We start from the raw sequence: 12,026 nt of genomic DNA, 5'->3' as shown, positions 1-12,026 counted from the left end.
TTCATTAGTAGGAAGCAAAGCAACAAGGCCAATATGGACAAGTAGAGGTGAAGACTCAACTTTGAGTTTTTTTGTGTCAAAATTAATATCAACCAAGACCTACCTAGGTCTCCCTAAGCTTAGTTTCTTTAGAATTATAGAAGTTACACCTTGGAGGTAGGAACCTAGGGTAAACCCTTTTGTGGAAGGTAGAGACAAAATTTGGCCCACAGAGACAAATGAGCATGAAGGGTGCAAGGCTCTTTTGTTTAAAGGCTACATGAAGTTGGTGGCTTGAAAAAAGGATGCATGAAATTGTGAGATTTTGCTAAGATCAAGAGCTCAATGAAAAGTACAAAATATAGACAAAATATTGATAGGAATAAACTATATTCTATCAAGATGAAAAATACTGATCAACTGGATCATCAAGTTACATATAATGTAGATGAGCCTGCTTATAAAGGCAAGGCTAAGAGACAAGAGAGAACGCAATGATGACATATGGCTCAATGGGATGCAAGGGTAGGTAGGAAAAATAGTAAAATATTCCACATGAGGTGGATCACCCACCAAAGGTGGAATTATCACTCCACAATAAGTGGATATGATAGAGTAATAACAAGATGACACCATAAAAGGTGGGAATTCTCCTACATACACACTCCCAATGTAACACATCTCCTTAAGTGTCTCATATGCAAACTCCTATGATATGCATGTACCGAAGTAAACTTAAGTAAAGTGTAATTATATCCAAGATGAATAAATAATTACACCAACACCCCACCTTAAGTGCAACTTAGGGGAATGCACTTAAGTCTACAATACAACTAAGTAATGCAAGATGGGTCCCGACTACTAGGCCATGTTAGGTACCCATGTACAAATGCAAATGCACACAAACCAATGCAATCTCTCATAAAGCGGGGAAAGAGAGAAAAACCTAATGGGAAAACCCTCCCCCAAAAGAGAGAAGAAAACTATATACAAAGAACTATCAAAGAAGTATGAGAAGGACAAAACCCCATGTTTGGAAAAAGTCCCCACCGCCCCCCTCCTCGCCCCCCATATGAGAGAAGAAGAGAGACTAGGTAGCCCCCCCTCAATGTAGAATTTGCACCAATGGTAGAAGCTCGAAGATGAATGAAGAAACTGCTCCACAAACATCGAACAACATTTCTCCCCTTGGGAAGAAACAAAACCAAAGGTGTATCCATGAAGTCTCCCCAATCATGAAGGGAAGATGTAGGAAAAAACTCATGATGAATGAAATCTTTGAAAACTACTCAAGTGTCCCCATGTTGATGTTGAAAGTTACCCCCTACAAAGGTGGTGAACTGCTCCACACTATTGAAAAAGGCACTCGAAGATCTAGTGAAGAAGAATGTAGAACAATATCCAAAGAATCACATGTCTCCTCTAAGCATAAAGAGACCTCCTCCAACTTATGTATAAAAGTATCCACAATCTTGTCAACCTTGAAAGAATGATCATGTAGAGAATGCAGAAGAGGGTCAGAGTGTTCCCTCTCAACAATCAAAGAAGGATCATCTTCATCAAAGAGAAGATGAATGTCATCAATGATGTCTCTCAATTCTGCAATGTAGGACTCCACAAACAAACCTGCAATGTCTCTCAAGTAGTCATCCCAATCAACTGAACTTGGAAAACAAGGAATATCCTACTGCACTGAATCACAAGAAGGCAAAATTGTCACACTAGTTGCATGATCAGGTGCAATAGGTGATGTGATATGAATAGGAGGAGATGAAATGCAAGGCTCAAGAACGGGGTCACATGTGAGAATCCCCAAGTTCAAGTACCTAAAGTTCTCAAAATCCAAATCATCATGTGAAGAATCAACCTCATCAACAGGACGAAAATGTGAAAAAGAGTACAACTGAGATGCATGATCAACCACCCCAGTCACAATGATAGCTCTAGTCTCCAAGTTTCTAATGATAACTGAATCAGGTGTGAACTCCACAGCTTTCTTCGTTGCTCCATGTGTGATTTGATAGATGGAAAGAAGATTGTTTGTCAAATAGGGTACACACAACACATCATTGAAGGAGTTATCCCCAATGACAATAGATCCTTTCCCAATCACATCCGTGTACTTATGATTGCCCATCAAAATCTATGGCATGTGGCAAGGCTCAAATGAAGAAAACCTAGACTACGAAGATGCCATATGATGAGAAGCCCTTGAATCTAGAAGCCATCTCCTTGAATCATGACTTCTAGCAACACAAAGAGTTTGTCCCTTTCATTTATCTGTCCCAAAAGAGTGATCCTTTCCTTTATCCTTTTCCTTGGAAGAAGAAGCCGATGTAGACATTCTAGAAGGCAAACTGATTTTGTTCTTCCCAAGAAGATGCTTCAACTCATCAATATCCTTCTTGTAACAATGTTGTTCATCATGTCCCGACTTCTTGCAATATGCACAAAAAAGATTGTCCTTAGATTTCCTTTAAGGTGAGGATGTAGAATCACCTTGTTGTGGAAAGGAGGATTGTGCTCCTTGTTTAGACTTAGGTTGCTTTTGGTTCTTGCCTTTTCCTTCAATGCTTTGATTTCCTTTATTAGCCACCAAAGCTTGTGACTTTGAAGATTCAAGAATCCCCATCTTGGTCAACTTAGATTGCTCAAGTATCAACATCTCCGTGAATGCATCAAATGAGGGAGAAGTGTAAGAGGAACCTTGAGCTAACCTATGGGTGTGAAAGCTAGATACAAAGGTTGCATACTCTGATGGAAGCTTGTCCAACAAGTTATAAACCAACTGAGCATCCTTTTTGTCAATGCCACAATCCTTTAACTTTGCTCTTAGCTCATTTTCTTTCGTGACATGATCCATTGTTGTGAGTTCACTATCAAGCTTGTAGATATTAATCTCATCAACTTGACCATACAATGTCATAAATATCCCAAGCCTCTTTGATTGTTGTACACTTTTCAATGTGAAAAATGAGGCCATCTGATACATACTTTCTAAGAGTTCCAAGTGTCATAGAATTTTTGGTGAGCCATTCAATTTGAGCATTAATATTGGCTTTAGGATTAGGTGGTGTTGTTATTGTTCCCTTTACATAATGAATGAGTCATTTTTCCATTAGTTTAGTCCACGCCTTTATCTTCCATGATGCATAATTATGAGGAGTTAAAAGTTGAAATTTAGGAGAGGCCACAACACCAAAATGAAAAAACACAAGATAGAGAGAGACACAATCACACAAGACACCCCCCCCCGCAAAAAAAAATAAATAAATAAAAAAATAAAATTACTCAATCAAGAAACCCCCCCAAAATGATGATTTGACACTTTATACTTAGTGCGTGTACAATGGACCACTTGCAAAACAAGGCAAGGTGAATTTTTGATTTCAACTTTACAACTGGCTCAAATAGGCTATAAGAGACTCCAACAAATACTGCAAGAGATCTAACTGAGATCCAAACAAAAATACAAGTACCAAATAGGCCAAAAATGACCAAATACTGAAAGTACAATTTCTACTCAAAATCACTGCAAACTAATGGTAGATTATGAAAGTAGACAAAAAATTATGCACTTAAAAAAAAACGGCACTTGAAAATGAGGTTGTATGACCCCAAACGAAGCCTTTGAAGTTGCAAAATTGAGGATTAGACAGGTACAATCATCAAAAACTGCAAATTGTGAAAAAACTGTCCATCAAAATCAGAAAATTCCTTCACCACTGCGAAGAGCACGAAAAATTAGCCCAAATAAAAAAAATTGCACCAAAAAAGGAGCAAAAATGAGCAAGATACAACTTCTTGAAGTCTGACTGCGAAATAAAAAAACCAAATGAGAGGGGGGTCAAATTTTTTGAAAATGTGTTGATGCAGTGATGGCATCATCATTTCATTGAGCTAAATTTGACGGTCGTATGACTGTCGCTCCCCTTGGTTCACCGTACTGAAAACGCTGACGTGGTAGTACGATATGAAGATGTGGCGTACGGATCTGATGACGTGTACGTCCATGTGGCAGTATGAAAATGATGAGTTGTCTGCTATCTGTATGTACGGTTGGTTGATTGGACCCTCCTACGTGGCAAAATGGACCACATGGCCTGACGTGGCAAAAGTCGGTCAACGAGATTGAAGCAACCGACAGCATTGAGCGGCAGTTGATAGGGTTGACAGAGAAGGGAGCCGCCGACGAGGAAGGAGCGACTGGCAGGGTTGACGGAGGAGGGAGCCGTCGGGGACTTGAAGTGCAGCCGATGGTATGGATGACAATTAGGAGGGAGGTGCAGTCGACGGTATGGATGACGATCAGGAGGAAGGTGCAGTCGACGGTGGAGTGCAGAGTGGTGGCGGGTGGCTAGTCGTAGGAGCCAGTGGTCGGGTTGAAGAGGTCACCGACGGTGGAAGAGGTGAGGCCGACAACTGCCAGAAAAAATGCATAGCCTCTGGGAAAGTACGGACTCGTACTAGCCGTATAGGCTAATTTTTTTCTCCAACACCCAAAATCTAATTTTCTCCAAAATAAGTCGAGTTTATACTCAATTTTCATGGAAACTACCTCCCAGACTCAATAGTGATGTCCAAGTTGTTGTAGGAGGCCCCCCAAAAAATAGACCCCCAAATCTGAAAATTGAAGCCTCCAAAATGTCTTCAAAAGACTAATAAAAGAAGCCCTTTAGGTTCTGATACCATGTGATATTTTGCCAAGATCAAGAGCTCAATGAAAATTACAAAATAGAGAGACAAAATATTGATAGGAATAAACTGTATTCTATCAAGATGAAAAATACTGATCAATTGGATCATCAAGTTACAAATAATGTAGATGAGCCTGCTTATGAAGGCAAGGCTAAGAGACAAGAGAGCACACAATGATGACATTTGGCTCAATGAGATGCAAGGGTAGGTAGGGGTAGGTAGGAGAAATAGTAAAATATTCCACATGAGGTGGATCACCCATCGGTGGAAATATCACTCCACAATAAGTGGATATGATAGAGTAATAACATGATCACACCATAAAAGGTGGGAATTCTCCTACATACACACTCCCAATGTAGCACATCTCCCTAAGTGTCTCATATGCAAACTACTATGATATGCATGTACCTAAGTAAACTTAAGTAAAGTGTAATTATATCCAAGATGAATAAATAATTACACCGACAGGGATGACAAAGGGAAGGATGTAATAAAGATCTTAGTGAAAGAAAAAGGAGGTCATTTCATTTAGCTAGAAAAAGAAGACACAAATAATTAGTCTATTTGGTTAAAAATTTTAGAAAATGAAAATTACATTAGAATTGCAACATGTTATTTTGCTCCACAAGTCTTAAAAAACTCACAAATATAATTAGATAAGAAGGACCCCTTTGCGGCCTTAAAAAAAGAGATTGCAACATATTATATATATATATATTAGATATAAGGAAATAATTGTTTACATCATATCATATGGCCTTATCAAGGCAGTTTATCAAAACATTGTAATTTGAGCTACATACAATTTGATAATATACACACTATACACACTATAATATGACATACGTATAATTTGACAAAATACACACTATTGACAATGGACTATGACAAAATACATCATGTACTACATGATTACTAAAAACAACAAAGTAGACTTGTTCTAATTTGATGATTGAGAGTGTTCCAAGGCATCGATTGACCATTATGGATAATATCTTTAAAATAGTGATGCCTTTACTATTCCAACTTTTGGCTAAGAAGCCTTGTATGAACGCAAGTGGATTACCTTTGTGTAGAAGGTTCCACTAGATGGAGTTTTCTCCATATAGGATGCTATTGTCAGTGCATTTCCCATTGTAGGAGACTAAACTCCGGATAATCTCCTAGGCTTTCCATATGGCCCTGAACACATTGGAGCTGACAACAGAAACAAGAAAATTTCCAGAGATTGGGTCATTAATGGGGAGCAATTTCCACGATTTAGCTTTTTTGGGAGTAGATAAACTGATGTTGTTTATGATAAGAACCTTCCATGATTCATTACCTTCTAATGCATGAAAGATCCATTTTGCAACAAGAGAAACTCCTTGTATTTTGTGGTCTTTAAGACCCAATCCTCCCAAATTCTTTCTCAAGTCTTTCTCAAGAAACACCACTTTTAGTTAATTGAGTGCCATTTCCTATTACCTTTTTCGTCAGACCAAAGAGATTTCCTAATCTGCTTTTGGATATCATTTATCTGATAACCACTAAATAACCATACACATGCATAATATATACTATATGAGGATAAGATCTTTTGACATACTTGTATTCTACCAACCATGGAGAGGTATTACTTGTTCCAATTACCCAACTTATGCTCTATCTTGCCCTTAATCCACAACCATATATCTATTAGGCAAGAGTTAACTGCGAAAGGGATGCTAAGGTATCCAACCTATTTGTTAGGTCCACCCCATTGATAAATATATTTGCTAAACCAAACCGGTGGAGAGTCCTCCCAACCCAATAAGATAGTAGCATAAATTTTAGCACTAGATGCTTTATAGAAAAAGTCTAGTTTATTTAATAGGGACTGCATATTCTTCTCCTCCATCTCTAAGAAGAGGGTTGTGTCATCTACGAACTGAATATTAATGAAGTCCTCCTTGTTGGGCAAATAGATCCCTCTAACCCTCAGGGAGTAGCATGAATCTCTAAGAAAGTAGAAGATGGCAGTAGAGGTAATGACAAAGAGAGAAAGAGCTAACGAGCACCCTTGTCTTATAGAATTCTCTAGGGTGAAACTAGTAGTTCGGGAGCCTTTGACTTCAACTTGAGTAGAGGCATCCTTCAATATGACTCAAAGCATATGACATTTAATTCTATAGGATTCAACACGGTCGTAGGATTTTTCAAAATCTAATAGGAACATAGTAGCCTTTTGATTAATTTGATTTTGCCAATACGTAGCCTCTCAACTTGTAATGAGATTTTCAAGGATGTATCTTCCCTTGATAAATCTAGTCTATGGGTTTACTCACAAAATTAGGCAATGTATTAACAAGCCTCAAGGCTATAATTTTTCAAGTATCTTATAAGAGACATTTAGTAATGTGATAGGTCTCCAGTTTTTATGAGAGACTTATCCCCCTCTTTGGGAAACACTTTTATGACTCCTCTATTAATTTTCATACCCAAAAATTCTGTAGTAAATGCATCTTCATATATTTGAAAGAGATCACTGCCTATCCAATCCTTAGTTGATATGTAAAACTCTACTGGTAGTCCATCTAGGCTAGGAGCCGTATCCTTATTGAGGGCTCTGATAGCCTTAAGGATCTCCTCTTCTGTGATTGGTTTCTAAAGAAAAGTAACCTCTTCATCATAGATCTTCTTTAGGATGAGATTTTTGCATGTCTCCCTGACATCCTACCTACTCGGTGAGGAGTCTTTAGAAGAGAAGACAGTATAATAATGTAGTCACATAAATCTGTCCATTTAATTAAATGAATATTTACTATTTATTTGATTAATAAATCACCACTCAGCAGTTAATTAAATTAACATTTAATTAATTCATCCTCAAACGTTCTCCTATTAATTAAATAAATTATTCAATTTATTTCAATTAATTCATTAAACCAAATTCACAATCAATTAAAATGAATAAATCCTATTTATTTAATTTAATCCCCTTTCCTCTTTTAAATAAATAATTAAAACATTTATTTAAATCATTAAACTCCCCCCCACTTGCATTCTCCTACAAATGCAAGTTGCAACCACAAGTTGAAATAAATTAATTTTATTTTAATTTAAATCCTATTTTCCCTCACCCACCAAACCCACTTGCAATCCTAAATCCCCTTCTAGACTCTTCTAACCACTTTCTAATAATTCTTAATTAGCCTAATCCCATTTCCTAAATATTGTCACATTCCCAAGCAACTTGAAATCACTTCTCAAAGCCCTCAAGGTCTTTGAAAAACATTTAATACTTTATGTGTTCAACAAGCTAACCCCTAAAGTCTTCCAAACCATTAATGGCTCTTACATGACCATTAATGGATCTTACATAACCATTTATGGTTAAATCCACTTGCTCCCATGGTTAGAGAGTTTACCTCTAAACTCAACTCTCATTTAACCCATGTGTCTTCTCAAACATTTATTGCTTTGACCATGGTTATCCTCACTAACTCTTGCACAAGAGTTTATCCATTGGATAAAGACATTATTTATTGGATAATGGCTTTATTCTTTCAACTCAATATTAACCTTACCTCTCAAGTTAACCCTCCAGTCATATCAAGCATTTAATGTTTATTCCTTCTCCTCTCAACCCATCTCTTGTTGACATTTGTCATCCTGGGATTGGATTGAAAGCCCTCACATGGATCATTAGCCCTTCAATCCTGACCCTTGTTGAGATTGCTCAATCTCAACCATCCATTGCTCCATTTTACCTATAAATAGAGCTCATATTTTCATAATCCAGATCCTGAAAACTTGTATGCATTTAACCTATAGTCAATTTTAAAGAGCATTTTAGCATAATCACTCATATTATTATTTTGGACTAAAATTAATCTTAGTTCATTTCATAATATCTCATATTTAGCTTTTTTTTTACACTTGCATAGCATGTTCTAAAACATTTTTCAATATTGAATCTCCATAAGACATCCATAGTGCAAAAAGCTATTGAGAGCTACACTCATTTGGAAACTTGGAGAGGAGAGGAACAAGGGAGGAGAAGGTACAAGCATGGTGGAAGGAATTTGGAGATGTCTTGTTGCATTTATTTTCTTTGTTAAATGTTTTATTTTGCTTATAGCGTCTCTCTTGATATGCTTGTTTAGAATAATCTTTGGTTGTTAACACTAGCATTTGTTTCTTGTGTTCTTGTGTGTGTTGTCATACTACAGATTTTCTAATCCTTTTTGCAGGGCATCATTTGGTGAACCCAATGTGACCTTGTGGGTAAAATTCATCCATCTTCATCTAACGGCCACAAATTAATTATTACCGCCACCAAATACTTCCCAAAGTGGATTGAAGTTGTTCCACTTACCCAAGTCACTGACAAGCAGATCACCTCATTCATCTTTAATTACATCAGTTGCCGGTATGGTGTACCCATGTCCATCATCACAGATAATGACCTTCCTTTTAAACATCAGGATGTCCGTGAGCTCTGTGAGAAGTTTCACATCCAGCATCGCTTTTCCACTATCTATTACCCACAAGGAAATGGTCAGGTCGAAGCTTCGAACAAGAATATATTAAGAATCCTCAAGAAGACAGTCAATGATGCTGGTCGTGATTGGCATGTTCAATTAAATCCAACACTATGGGCGTATTGAACTAGCATTCGAACCCCTATAGGCGCAACTCCCTACTCACTGGTCTATGACGCAAAAACTATCTTACCTATTGAGGTCGAGATATCATCTCTACAGGTTTCCTTGCATAATCTGATAGATGATGAAGCATACCGAATCTCTCATCTTCAAGATTTAGAGCTACTTGATGAAAGGTGACAAGCTGCATACAACCACCTCAAAGCCTATCAGCAGTGCATGAGTAGAAGCTATAATCATCGAGTTAGACCTCGTACATTTGAGGTAGGTGATCTTGTTCTTAGAGAGAATCCTTGTAACCAACCAAACATAGAACATCAAGGAAAGTTTGAATCAAATTGGCTGGGTCCATATGTGATCACTGCTATATTTAGGTCCATGGTATATCAGTTGGCTACTTCAGAAGGAGAACCGCTAGCAGATCCGATCAACAACATGCACCTCAAACTGTTTCATACATAAGTTGTACAGAGCATCAAGCTCCAATGCATACCAGAAAGAATACCAAAAACATTCAAATAAATGTCCTGAAGAAAATACAAATAAAAAATCAAAATAGTAAAGAAAAATCATACATCCAAATGATGAACAACCACTCCGGTGGCACCTTGGGTAAGTACGATGGTGAAAACCTGGCAAACAGGCACCATTCATAATGACTATGGCTCCATTGTCTTTCAGACTTGTTGTGATCACATTCTATACATTCACTCATTTATCATTCAAACCAGGGCTTGTTTATTGATCTGCAATCAAGGATAGTACTTCATGCGTCTTGCATCCCGTTTTTTCATAGTCATGTCTAAACTGGGGGCAATGCCCTTAACCTATTGATGAAAGTGGATTCTACATTACTTATGATTCATTGAGTTCTTCATTAAAAACTGTCTCACAAAATACCAAAAAAATAATTCAAAAACACTCACAAAATCCAAACACATCATAAAACATCAAAAATCAATTAAAAAAATGGCAACACATTGTACACATGCATCAACACAGACATCCAACAAACATTTTAAGCTACTCAAAAATGATGATCACTTATCAAAATAACCAAACACTCAACATCGATACCCAACCGTCTTCAACAAGGATACATCCTTCCTTACCAAAACAAAGACAAGATAACATTTTTTCTTTGACAAGAAAATTTTGTTTAAGCTATCAAGTACTTGGTTAGTTTGATAAAGTTATTTATTCATTTATATTAGGTTCCTACGCTACTCTAGGATATCCACAAGTGATTAGAGTAGCCAAGATGGTTCCTAAGTATCATTTTGTTTGTTGTCTGCGAATTATTCCAATGAAGTTCTAGGGCATGTACTAATGGTGTCTATGTGGGAAGCTCACTGAGCTACGTAATCTTATGCAAAATACAATCATGGATCACTATGGCTTGCTGACTACAACGTATACCTCGACCATATGAGCATGAACTATTATGGAGGGCCCATATTCTCTATTTTATTTATTTATGCTGCTTGCTTGCAGGTACAACGCTCCAAAATTGGTTACTACTGCCTCATCCAAGATTGATACTACCATTGCTCAATGATGAAAACTAAAAGCACTATGGATCATCATTTCATCTCATATGTTTATATTGCATTTCATTGCATATCACCCATCCATTTGATCATTCATTATACATATTTATGCTTTTTTATGCAAGAGTGAACAAGTTTAAATTTGAGAGATTATTTAAAAAAAGATTTGGTCTTGGATACAATCACAACGGAGCTCTCTGATACATCATCAGTGCATCATGCAATTTCTCACCAACTCACATTCATTTATCATGAACACATGGCATCATCATTTCATTACATTTAGTTGCATTTAAATGCATCTAGTTCATTATCATTTACTTACACGTAGGTTCATTACATTCATTTTCCATATTCATTAAAGTGCATTTAATATCATTTAGTTGCATTCATTATCATGTACTTAGATTAGCATCCTTAAAAGCATTCATCATCATTTAAGTTTGTTTACAATACATTCATATAGATTCCTTTAGTTACATGCATTTAGTTATCTATTCATTAGTTAAGTACATTCATCTATCCATCCAGTATATTCTTATACTCGTTCATTTTATCTTAAAAAGATTTCATTTAGGATTCATTAAGATGCATTCATTATCCTTTTAAATTGCATTAAGGTGCAGTTATTCATTACCCCTTTAGTTGCATTATCATTCCACTTAGTCATATTTCAAGTGATTAGAATCAATAAACATTTGTCTCGACATTTGTTTATACATTTTACATGTGCATTCATTTAGAAATCATCACATAAATATTTGTACTTTACATTTGTTTATCCATTTTACATTCATTTTTTTAAACCATCTATATACATTCACATAACTCATTAGATTCATTACATTTCATCATATCAAACACATCTGCATATCATCATTTCATCAACATCAACACAAGTGTTATCTATTTCATAGTTAGCCTCATTTCATTATGCATACATCATCATCATGGCATTCCATACATAAAGCATTACAAACAACGAATCATACATATATTAACCTACATCCACATGTTAGCATCACATTCATAAACATGCATATAGACCTCATAAAATCATCATAAACATGCATATAGGAATCATCTCATACACATATACATCTAAGCAAGTGAAAACATCCACCTAAGCATAAATCATAGATCATCATCTTGCATAAACCCATACATA

This window comes from Cryptomeria japonica, chromosome 6 (assembly GCF_030272615.1).
Source record: "Cryptomeria japonica chromosome 6, Sugi_1.0, whole genome shotgun sequence".
NCBI classification, from domain to species: domain Eukaryota; kingdom Viridiplantae; phylum Streptophyta; class Pinopsida; order Cupressales; family Cupressaceae; genus Cryptomeria; species Cryptomeria japonica.
Note: the sequence above shows the minus strand (reverse complement) of the source record.